Consider the following 12,982-nt stretch of genomic DNA (forward strand, 5'->3'; position numbering starts at 1 on the left):
TTACTACTTTAAAAAAGCAAAGCATTAGCTCAGGCTACACTGGAGTTTTTTTTTAGTTCACTTTTGACTTTTCAAAAGATTAATTGAACTGTGTTGCAATGTTTATCTGCCCATGAGCTAAATATTAAGAGGTTCTGCTCTTTGAGGTTGTTTGTGTATCACTCAATATAGTTAGATATTTAAGATCTTTCCCCTGCACAGTAAGGTGAACATTCTTTAAAAACATAGAGATTTGTCTCAGTATGAATGAATAATGGAAAGACTGCATTTCTACTTTTGACTACAATAACAAAAATTGCCTCACTTTGCACAAAAAGAAATATTCAAAAAGCTTCTCTAATGGCAAAAATTAGAAAACTAATATCCAAATTATTCAAGTTTAATCAAGCTACATACCTTTGTCAAATCAATTGAGGGTTCACAATATTTGATGCTTGACCACTGACACATAACCTTCAGCCCATTGTGTCCATAGTGACCATAAGACATAGAAGCATAATTAGGCCATTCGGCCTATTGAGTCAGCTCTGCCAATCCATCATGGCTGATTTGTTTTCTTTAATTTCCCTCAACCCCATTTTCTGCCTTTTTCCCATAATCTTTGCATTTATTAGGCAAAAACTTATTAATGTCCATTTTAAACATACCCAATGACTTGGCCTCCACAGCCATCTGTGTAATGAATTTTACAGACTCATCACCCTTAGGCTAAAGAAATTTCTCCTCATCTCGTTCTAAAAGGATGTTCCTTTATTTTAGATATGAGGTACTACAGGTGATGGAAATCTAGAGCAATAGACATTGTATTATCTGGACACTGATGAAGGGTCTCGGCCTGAAACGTCAACTGTTTATTCCCATCCGTAGCTGCTATCTGGCCTGCTGAGCTCCTGCAGAACATTGTGTGTATTGACACTTTATTCTGAGGGTGTGTCTTCTGGTCTAAAAGGGATGTCCCTCGATTCTGTGACTGTGACCTCTCAACGTCTACTGTATCTAGGCTTTTCAATATTCAGTAGATTTCAGTGAGGATCCCCCCCACCCTACACCCTTCTTGTAAACTCCAGCACCAGGTCCAGAGCCATCAAACACTCCTCATAAGTTAACCCCTTCATTCCTGGGTTCATTCTCATGAATCTTCTCTCAGCCCACTCCCATGCCAGCACATCCCTCCTCAGAAAAGGTTCCTAAAATTGGTCACAGTACTTCAAGTGTGGTCTGACCAATCCCTTATAAAGCCTCAAAATTACATCCCTGATTTTATATTCTAGTCCTCTCGAAATGATTGCTATCATTGCATTAACTTTCTGTACCACTGACTCAACCTGCAAGTTAACTTTTAGAGAATAGATGAAAGTTCCTTTGCATCTCTAATTTCTGAATTTGCTTCTAGCAAGTTACAAGACCATACACTTCCCACCTGCTGCTACTTTGCCCATTCAGCTAATCTGTGTAAGTCCTTCAGCAGGCTCCCTGCTTCTTCAACATGACCTGCCCCTCCACCTATCTTTGTATTATTTGCAAACTTGACCATAAAGTCATCAACTCCATCATTGATATCATTGACATATAACGTGAAAAGCAGTTACAACACTGATCCCTGTGAAACTCATCACTAGTCGCTTGCAGCCAACCAGAAATGGCTCCCTTTATTCCCACTCTTTACCTCCTGCCAGTCAGCCAATTTTCTACCCATTTTAGTATTTTTCTTATAATACCATGGACTCTTGTATAGCAGTCTCATGAGCAGCACCTTAACAAAGGCCTTTTGAAAATCCAAATAAGCAGCATCCACTGACTTGCCTTTATCTATCCTGCCTCTTATTTCCCCTCAAAGAACTCTAATAGATTTGTCAGGCAAGGTTTCGCCTTAAAGGAAACCATGCTGATATGGACTATTTTATCATGTGTCTTCAGGTACCCTGAAACCTCATCTTAATAATAGACTTCAACATCCTCCCAACCGCTGAAGTCAGGCTAACTGACCTATAATTTCTTGTGTTTTGCCTACCTCCCTTCTTAAAAGTGTAAAGATATTTGAAATTTTCTAGTCTGCAGGAACCATTCCAAAATCTTATGTTTCTTGGAAGATCACTACTAAAGTTTCTGCAATCTTTTCAGTTACCTCTTTCAGAACCCTGGAGTGTAGTCCGTCTGGTCCAGGTGACTTCCCTACCTTCAGACCTTTCAGCTTTCCAAGCATTTTCTCCTTAGTAATTGCAACTACACCCACTTTTACCCTCCGATTCTCTTGAATTTCTGGCATATTGCTGGTGTCTTGACAGTAACGACTGATGCAAAATGCTTATAAAATTCATCCACAATTTTTTTGTCTTGTACTTTTACCTCACCTGCATCATTTTTCAGTGCCCTGTTATCCTCTCTCACCTCTCTTTTACATCTGAAAAAACTTCTGGTATACTCTTCTATATTGTTGGCTGTCTTGTCTTCATATTTCATCTCTTCTCTCCTTATTGCTTTTTTCACTGAATTCTGTTGGTTTTTAGAAGTTTCCAAATCCTCTAATTTCCTGTTGCTGATAAGGCCATGGTTTTCAAATGCTTATAAATCTGCCTGTGCCATACAATGTAACAATAAGAATAGATTGAGATGCCAGATGAATGTGTAACTGAAGAATTGGTGTAATTGGCAGGGTTTCATAAATATGAATTATTGAGGTCTCTCCTAGGGTAGGTGTGAACTGTACAAAGGGGTAGGGTTACAAACGAACACTAGGATTGAAGTGTATCTACTTTAATACAAGAAAGATCAGAACAAAGGTGATGAAATTAGAGCGTGGGTTACTACATTGAGTACAACATAGGGGCAATTGCAGAGTCTTGGCTGTCACAAGGACAGTAATGGCTGCTGGATGTCCGTGATTTAGTTATTACATAGATTACTACAGCACAGATACAGGCCAATTAAAGGTGATGACCCTGGTCAAGTGACAGATCTCTGGGTGGAGTGAACATTTCAGAGATAGTGATCACAGCTCCCTGCATAGCCTTGGGCAGGAATAGGAGCAGATGGTACAGGGAAGTAATTGGGGGTGGGCAAATTATGATGCTATTAGGCAGAAGCTTGAGAACATAATTTGTGAATGGGTTTGATTTCAACATTTAAGAGAACTTTGGATAAATACATGGATAGAAGGGTGTGGAGGACTATGATCTGGGTGTGGTTTGATTAAGACTAGGCAGAATAATAATTTGGGACAGACTGAATGAGTTGAAAGGCCTGTTTCTGGCACATGGCAAGGGCAGCAATCCAGAGATTACTGACCTTGAGATTCTGCTTTACAGCTATCTTCCTAACTCCCTATATTCTCCTTCAGGACGTAATCGTTTCTCCAACCTATGTCGTTGATACTAAGATGTGTTGCGATTTATGCTTGTTCACCCTCTCCCTTTAGAATGCTGTGGACGTGATTCAAGACATCTCTGACCCTGGCACCTGAGAGTCTGAGTGTCTCTTTCATGTTCCCAGAATCTCCTGTCCGCTTCTTGAATTATGGAATTCCCTTGTCACTACTGCAGGCTTCTAAACCCTCTTCCCTTCTGAGCCACAGAGCCAAATTAAGTGCCAGAGATGTAGTCGCTGCGGCTTTCCTCTGTTAGGTCATACCCCCACCACCATAACCTCCACTCCAACAGTATTCGAAGTGGAATACTTATTATTGAGGGGAATGGGCACAGGTGCACTGTCAATCAATTCCCTTTCCCTCTCCTGACAGTTACCCAGCTACCTGCCTTTTGCAATTTAGGGATGACTATCTCCCTGTAGTTCCAATCTATCACCACCTCATTCTCCCGTATGAGCCAAAAGTCATACTGCTGCAGCTCCATTTTCCTAATGTGGTACGTAAGGAACTCCAGCTGGATGCACCTGGTGCAGATGAAATTATCTGGATGTCTCCTAAAGTTCCCACATCTCAGATAAAGGAATACCACCAATCCTGGACCAATTTTCACTGCATAATAGATAGAGCAAGAAAGAAACTTACCTTGTCCAAGCCTCTTGAGCCAAAGACTAACCCTCTAACACTGATCCACTCCAACAATTGGCACTTCTTGTACCTTCCTATACTAATCCTCATTCCCTCAGCCCAAAGCCTTTTATGATATATCATTCACCTGCTTATAGAATTATAGAGCACTACAGCACAGAAACTGTCTTTAGGCCCATCTAGTCCATGCTGAGCCATACCTGCACTTGGAGCATAGCCTTCCATACCCTCCCATCAATATAAAACCAAACTTCACTTAAATGTTGAAATTAAATGTGTATCCACCACTTTCACTGGCAGTTTGTTTCGCACTGACGCCACTTTCTGCAGAAGTTCCCCTTAAATATTTTACCTTTTACCCTTAACCTATAGCCTCTAGTTCTAGTGTCACCTAACCTCTGTGGATGAAGTCTGCTGGCATTTACCCTATTTTGGTGTTGGTGTGTAGCCAAGTGGTTAAGGCGTTTGTCTAGTGATCTGAAGGTTGCTAGTTCGAGCCTTGGCTGAGGCTACATGTGTGTCCTTGAGCAAGGCACTTAACCACACATTGCTGTGTGACGACACTGGTGCCAAGCTGTATGGGTCCTATAACCTTCCCTTGGACAACATCGGTGGGGTGGAGAGGGGAGACTTGCAGCTTGGGCAACTGCCAGTTGTCCATTAAAAAAAAACCTTGCCCAGGTTTGCACCCTGGAAACTTCCCAAGGAGCAAATCCATAGTCTATCGAGACTAACGGAGGCCTACTACTCCTACTACCCTATTTCCCACTTCTCCTCACCTGCCTATTACTTGCCCCAGGTCCTGTCCTCCTTCCAATTCTCCTATTGTCCACTCTCCACTCCTATTAGATTCTTTCTTCAACCCTCGGCCTTTCCCACCCACCTGGCTTCACCTATCACCTTCCAACAAGCCTCTCTCTCTTCCCCCCTGCCTTTTTATTTTGGCATCTTCCCCCTTCCTCCTCCTCTTCCTCCTCAGCCCTGAAGAAGGGTTTCAGCCCAAAACATTAACGGTTTACTTTTTTCCATTGGTGCTGCCTGACCCTCTGAGTTCCTCCAGCTTTTTGTGTGTATTGATTTGTATACCTCTATCAAATCTCCCCTCATTCGCCGATGCTCCAGGGAATAAACTCCCAACTTATTTAACCTTTCCCTATAAATCATATTCCCAAATCTGGCAACATCTTTGACAATTTTCTGTCATTCTTTCATTTGTACTGATATCCTTCTTGTGGATAGGTGACCAGAACTACACAAAATATTTCAAAACAGGGCTCACCAACGTTTGATAAAATTTAAACATAACATTCTAACTCCTGTACTCAGTACTTTGATTTATGAAGGCCAATGTGTCTAAAGTTTTCTTTATGACCATATCTACCTGTGACTCCACTTACAAGGAATTATGGATCTGTATTGCCAGATCCCTCTGTTCTGCTGCATTCCTCAGTGCCCTACCATTCACTGTGTAAGTCCTACATTGGTCTGTCTCCCAAAGTCACTTCACACTTGTCTGCATTAAATTCCATTTGCCATTTTTCAGCCCATTTGTCCAGCTGGTTGAGATTTTTCTGCAAGATTTAATATCCTTGCTTATCTCCAAGCTTGGTGTCATCTGCAAATTTGCTGAACCAGTTTACCGTATTATCATCCAGATTGTTGATATAGATGATAAACAACAATGGAGCCAGTGCCAGTCTCTGCAGTACACCAGCAGTCCCAGGCTCCCAGTCAGAGGCAACTATCTACGACTAATCTCTAGTGACTGCGTCTCACATTAATGGTAGGAAACCTTTTGGAGATGACTGTAATTCTCTGACTCTTAAGCATTGGTGAGTAGATTAAGCAAAGGAGTTCTGCATGTACATGTAAGTCAAGGTCATAGTAAATTTATTATTAAAATACATGTATGTCACCATATATTACCCTGAGATGTATTTTCTTGTGGGCATTCATACAAAGAAACATTACAATCCTTGAAAAACTACACACAACAAATATGGATAAGCAACCACTGTTCAAAAGACAACAAATTTTGCAAATACATAAAAGACAAGGAAACTAATAATTAATAAATAAATAATATTTGGGGCAATTAGGGATAAAAGAGGATACATACCTGGAGTTGGGGGAGGTACAGGAGCTTCTCAATGAATACTTGGCATCAGTATTTACAGGTCAGAGTGACCTTGGTGAATGTGAGGCCAATGTAGAACAGGTTAAAATGCCAGAACATGCCACTGTTAAGAATGAGGATGTGCTGGAACTTCTGATGTGCCCTGGGGGAGAGAGTATATACCCCATGTTCTTACAAGATTACTGCACCTTTTGCGTTGATCTTTGCATCATTGCTGACCACAGGAGTAGTGCAGAAAATTAGAGGATGGTAAATATTCTTCATTTGTTCAAGCAAGATAATAGGGAAAATACTGTGAATTATAGACCAGTGAGTCTGACATCAGTGGGGGAGGGGCAAACTATTCGCGAGGTCTTTTAAAAACAGGATTTATGAGCATTTGGAGAAGTTTAGTCTGATTAGAGATGGTCAGCATGGCTTGGTGAGGGACAAGTTATGCCTCATGAGCCTGACTGAATCCTTCCAGGAATGACAAAACTATTTGATGGCAATAGAGGAATGGTGTTTATAGATTTTAGTAAGGCTTATTCAGAAAGTCAGGAGGCATGGGATGCAGAGAAACTTGGCTGTGAATTCAGAGCTGGCTTGTCCATAAGAGGCAGAGTGTAGTTGTAAGTGGAGTGTATTCTGCTGGAGGTCGGTGACCAGTGATTTTTATAAATGACTTGGATGAGGAAGTGGGTAAGTTTGCAATGACACGAAGGTTGGTGATGTTGTGGATAGTGTAGGTTGTCATATGTTACAAGAGGACATTGATGAGATGTAGAGCTGGGCTGAGAAGTGGCAGATAGAGTACAGTCCAGTGAAGTAATACACTTTGGATGTTCAAACTTGAAGACAGAGTTAAAGGTTAATGGCAGGATTCTTAGCAGTGTGAAGGAACAGATCTCAAAGTAGCCATGCAAGTTGATAGGCTGTTAAGAAGGTATATGGTTTTTGGCTTTCATTAGTCAAGGGATTAAGTTCAAGAGCTATCTGGTAATGTTGCAGCTCTATAAAATTCTGGTTAGATTACATGGAGTATTGTGTTCAATTCTGGTCTCCTCATTGGGAAGGATGTGGAAGGTTTAAGAGAGGAATTGGTAGGAGATTAATTGGTCATTAGAAATTGCCCTCTTTTGAGTGGGAGAATGGGTTGAGGGTGGAGGGAGAGTGTTGGTGAAATGCATGGGGATTTTTTTTTAAATGGGATTAATATAGCATTAGTGAAAATATATTGAGGCTCCAGTCGGACTTGAACTCACGAACTTGTGGTTTAACAAGACCAGTGCTCTAATTCTTCAGCTACGGGGCTAAACAGAGAGGACGGTGGACAACAATTTTACAACACCCTACACATGCAGCAACTATGGTAGAGCCTGCCGTTCTAGGATCGGCCTCAATAGCCATAGTCGACGCTGTTCGACAAGCCAGTGAATACCAGAGGTGCAGTACCCATGGTCAACCACAACCAACGGAGGCCACACACACACACAGTGAAAATCAGAATCGGGTTTAATATCACTGGCATACATTTGAGTAATTTGTTTTGCTGCTGCAGTACAGTGCAATATATAATTTAAAAAACTAAATTGCAATAAGAAATGTACAGTATTGTGCAATAGTCTGAGGCACATACATATACAGTATAGCTAGGGCACTTAAGAATTGCACAGTACTGTAGTAATTTTATGTTTTGCACTGTACTGCTACTGCTGAAGGGGAAACTGTTGTGGCATATGTGAGTGATTCTGATACCATTCTCTATTGTGGACTGAAAGTGGGAAGTGGACAAGAAGGAGAATCATGGTTTAGAAAACAGGAAGGGCGAGGGGAGGCAGCGGGAAGCACCAGAGTGGCATTCTGTAATGATCAATAAACCAATTGTTCGGAATCAAATGACCTTGTCTGAGTCCCAGGGCTGGGTTTGTCTGCCATCTGTCCCCCATCCCTCCCACTGTGCACAACACTCACCATTCCCAACATCCTTTGTTCCTGCCACATTTATAAACTCGCTCTCCAATCCATGTTGGCAAATACAGTACTGTGGAAAAGTCTTAGGTACCCTGATATATATACCACAAGAGTTTTGCACAGTGCTATATATATTAAGTAGTGCAAATAAAGAAGAATAAAAATAGTGAGATAGTGTACATATGTTCATTGTCCATTCAGAAATCTGATGGCAGAGGGGAAGAAGCTTCTTCTAAAACATTGAGTCTATGCCTTCATACTCCTGTACCACCTGCTTAATTGTAGCAATGTGAAAAGGGCATATGCTAGGTGATAGGGGTCCAGAATGATAGATACTGTCTTTTTGAGGCATCATCTTTTGAAGATGACTTTGATGCTTGGGAGACTAGTGCCCATGATGGAGCTGGCAGAGTTGACAACTTACTGCAATTTTTTCTGATACTGTGCAGTGGCCCTTCCATACCAGATGGCAATGCAACCAGTTAGAATACTCTCCATAGAAATTTGCTGAATCTTTTTGGCATACCAAATCTCCCCAAACTCTGAACAGAATATAGCCACTGTTGTGCCATTGTAATTGCATGAATACGTTGGCTCAGGATAGATCTTCAGAGATGTTGACACCCAAGAACTTGAAACTGCTCACCCTTTCCACTGCTAATCCTTCGATGTGCACTGATGTGCGTTCCCTCACCTTCCCCTTTCTGAAGTTCCACTCAACCAGTTAACCTATATCACTTCTGTACGCCCTTTTGTCACCATCTGAAATTTTATCAACAATAATTGTGTCATCGGCAAATTTATAGATTGCATTTGAGCGCTGCCTGGCCACAAAGTCGTAGGTGTAGAGAGAGTAGAGCAGTGGGGTAAGCACACGTCCTTGAGGTGCACCAATGTTAATTGTCAGTGAGTAGGAGATGTTTTTTTCCAATCCACACTGACTATGGTCTCCTGAAGGGGATGTCAAGGATCCAGTTTCCAAGTGAGGTACAAAGACCCAGGTTTTGACACTTGTTGATTTGTATTGAGGTACTAATGATGATGTTGAACGCTGAGCTGTAATGAACAAACAGGAGCCTGGTGTAAGTATTGCTGTTGTCCAGGTGGTCTAAGGCCAAGTGGAGAGCCAGTAAGATTGTATCCTCTGTAGAAGTATTGTGGTGATAGGCAAATCGCAGCTAATCCAGGTCCTTGCTTAGACAGGAGTTGATTCTAGCATTTCATCACAGTAGATGTGAGTGCAACTGAGTGATAGTCATTGAGGCAGCTCTTGCTCTTTTTGGGCACGGGTGTGATTGTCGCCCTTTTGAAGCAGGTGGGAACCTCCAATTGCAGCAGTGCGAGATTGAAAATGTTCTTGAACCTTCCTGCCAGTTGGTTGGCACGGGTATTTTAGTGAGAAAGTGACACAGGTTGAAAGGTGTTGAAATGTTGTGGGTGGAGCTAAGGAACTGTAAGGGTAAAAAGACCCCTATGGGAGTTTAATACAGACCCCCCCAAACAATAGTAAGGGTGTGGTCTACAAATTACAACAGGAGATAGCAAATTTATGCCAAAGGGGTATAGTCATGAGGAAGTTCAGTATGCAGGGAGATTGAGAAAATCAAGTTGGTGCTGAATCCCAAGAGGGGGAATTTCTAGAATGCCTATTAGATGGTTGAGCGCACTAGGGCATAAACTATTCTGATTGAGTGTTGTGCAGTGAACTAGAATTGATTAGAGATGGTAAAAGAACCCTTGGGGGCAAGTGATCATAATATGATAGAATTCACCCTGAAATTTAAGAAGGAGAAGTTAAAGTCAGATGTATCAGTATTACAGTGGACTAAAGGGAATTACAGAGGCATGAGAGAGGAGTTGGCCAAAACTGATTGGCAAAGAACTTTGGTAGAAATGATGACAGAACAGCAATGGTTGGAATATCTGAAAGCAATTCGGAAAGACAGGGTATATACAGTACATCCCAAGGAGGAAGGAGTATTCTAAAGGCAAGATGACACAACCGTGGCTAACAAGAAATATCAAAGCCAACATAAAAGCCAAAGAGAAAGCATATAATAGAGTAAAAATTAGTGGGAGGATGGAGGATTTTAAAGTTTTTTTTAAAAACCAATAGAAGGCAACTAAAAAGTCATTAAGAAGAAAAAAATGGAATATGAAAGTAAGCGAGGCAAAAATATTAAAGAGGATACCAAAAGTTTCTTTAATATATAAATTGTAAAAGAGAGGTGAGACTGGATATTGGATAGATGGAAAACGATGTTGGAGAGGTAGTAATGCTCCACACAAAATGCTGGAGGAACTCAGCAAGCCAGGCAGCATCTATGGAAAGGAGTGAACAGTTGACATTTTGAGCTGAGACCATTCATCAGGACCGGGAAAAAAGATAAGGTTGGAGCAAGAAGGTTGTGAGGGGAAAGAAGCATTCCATGGTGCTAGGTGAAACTGGGAGTGAGGGAGGGGTGAAGTAAAGAGCTGAGAAGTTGATAGGAGAAAGGGATAAAAGACTGGAGAAGGGGGAATCTGATAAGGGTAGAAGACCATGGAAGAAAGCTCCGAGGAGGAGGAGCACCAGAGGGAAGTGATGGGCAGATGAGAGAGGGAAATGGGAATAGTGACCATGGGGGGTGGCAATTACTGGAAGTCTGAGAAATGGATGTTCATGCCATCATGTTGGAGGCTACCCAGACGGAATATAAGGTGTTGCTCCTCCGACCTGAGTATGACTTCATTGTGGCAGTAGAGAAGGCCATGGATTGACATATCAGAATGAGAAGTAGAATTGAATGGGTATCCACCGGGACATCCTGCTTTTTCTGACAGACGGAACATAGGTGCTCAGTGAGGCAGTCTCCCAGTCTTTGTTTGGTCTCATTGGTATACACTCAAACCCCACATAACACTACCCTGCATAGCGCTGATTCAATTTGGTTATTCAATTCTTTATTGAAACTTTTTTTTTAAATGATAAAAATTCTTTCTAAACAGCACTTAAAACTTCTCAAGAGCGGCCACTATTACAGTAAACATACAGCCAATAAGAGCACTTTACATATGCTCTGAGCTACTCACAGCTAATCACGTATTAGTTCCTGCTCTGCCTCCCCTGCGTGTGTAAACGTTCTTGCTCCCTCACCAATTTATTCAATATTTTTCACCCATAGTATCTGGAAAACAGCCTGTAACTTCCAGTGAGGGTAGTGAATCTAAGGTGTCTAGGAAAAGCATTAACATGGATATGAAACTGCAAGTGATATGGCGTTTGGAAGCTGGTGAGCGTCAGGTTGATGTTGGCTACATCAATGATCAGAACAATTATCAAAAAATGCAGACAAGATAAAAGCCTGGTCCCTCCTCTAAGATGTAACCACCACCTGCTTCCCTCTGCTGCTACTGCGATGGTTGCTGTTTCTCTGATGTACAGGTTAGGCCTATTTACATATTTGTTACTCCATAAATTACTGTGTATACATAAAATAATATTTGTCTTTGATTTTTTTTAATCAGTCACACATGTCCATTTCCGAAATGTTATAATGACCCAGCATAGCGATGATTTACATAGCACTCACCTCCGAGGAATGCATCCTTGGCATTAAACGGGGTCTGAGTATACAGGAGGCCACACTGGGATCACCAGATACAGTAGGTGACCCCAGCAGACTCTGAGGTGAAGTGTTGCCTCACCTGGAAGGACTGTTTGGGGCTGTGAATGGTAGTGAGAGAGGAGGTGTAGGTATGGCACTTGTTCTGCTTACAAGGATATGTACTAGGAGGTAGATCAGTGGGGAGGGATGAATGGACAAGGAAGTCACGTAGGTACTCACTAGTATAGTATGGTAGTTGATGGTGGTTTCTCCCCTCTCCCTGCCTTCTGGCTGTAACTTCTCATCTTCTTTTCCAGTCCTATTGAAGGGTCTCAGCTAGAAACATCGACTGTTCACTCTTTTCCATTGATGCTGCCTAACCTGCTGAGTTCTTCCAGCATTTTGTGTGTATTGCTTGGATTTACAGCATCTGTAGATTTTCTTGTCTAAATTGCAAATGTCGCTGTACTCTTGCAGAAGGGAGAAAGGCAGAAGAAAAGAAATTATAGGCCAGCAAGTTTGACCTCAGGGTTTGGGAAGATGTTGGAGTCAACTGTTAAAAATGTGGATTTGGGGTACTTGGAGGCACATGATAAAATAGTCCGTAGTTAGCATGCTTTCCTCAAGGGAAAATCTTGTCTGACATATCTGTTGGAATTCTTTGAAGAAATACCAAGCAGGATAGACAAAGGAGAATTGGTTGATGTTGTGTACTTCGATTTTCAGAAGGCCTTTGACAAGGTGCCACTCATGAAACTGCTTATGTTATTAAATGAAAGATACCAGCATGGATAAAGTATTGGCTGTTTGGTAGGAGACAAAGACCGGGAATAAACGGAGCCTTTTCTGGTTGACTGATGGTGACTAGTGGTGTTCCACAGGGGTCTGTGTTGGGACCAATTCTTTTTACGTTGTATGTCAATGACTTAGATGACAGAATTGGTGACTTAGTTGTAAAGTTTGTGAATGATACAAAGAGGGGCAGGTAGTCTTGAGGAAGTAGAGAGGCTACAGAAAGACTTAGATTAGGAGAATGGGCAAAGAAGTGGCAGATGGTTGGGAAGTGAATGGTCATGCAATTTGGTAGAAGAAATAAAAGGGTAGACTATTTTCTAAATGGATAGAAAATTCAAAAATCTGAGGCACATAGGGACTTAGAAGTCCTTGATTCAGGATTCCCCTAAGGTTAATTTGCAGGTTGAGTCTGTGGTGAGGAAGGCAAATGCTATGTTAGCATTCATTTCAAGAAGACTTGAATAAAAAGCAAGGATGTAATAGTGAGACTTTAAAGCATTG

The 12,982-nt window shown here is 41.6% G+C and overlaps 1 protein-coding gene across 8 annotated transcripts in view; it reads left to right on the forward strand.

Moving 5' to 3' along the window:
* sh3pxd2aa (SH3 and PX domains 2Aa) overlaps positions 1-12,982 on the forward strand; it is a 266,480-nt gene that overhangs the window by 230,862 nt on the left and 22,636 nt on the right. The gene's annotated exons all lie outside the window — the stretch shown is intronic.

The sequence above is a fragment of the Hemitrygon akajei genome, chromosome 23 (genome assembly GCF_048418815.1).
Source record: "Hemitrygon akajei chromosome 23, sHemAka1.3, whole genome shotgun sequence".
Classification (NCBI taxonomy): Eukaryota; Metazoa; Chordata; class Chondrichthyes; order Myliobatiformes; family Dasyatidae; genus Hemitrygon; species Hemitrygon akajei.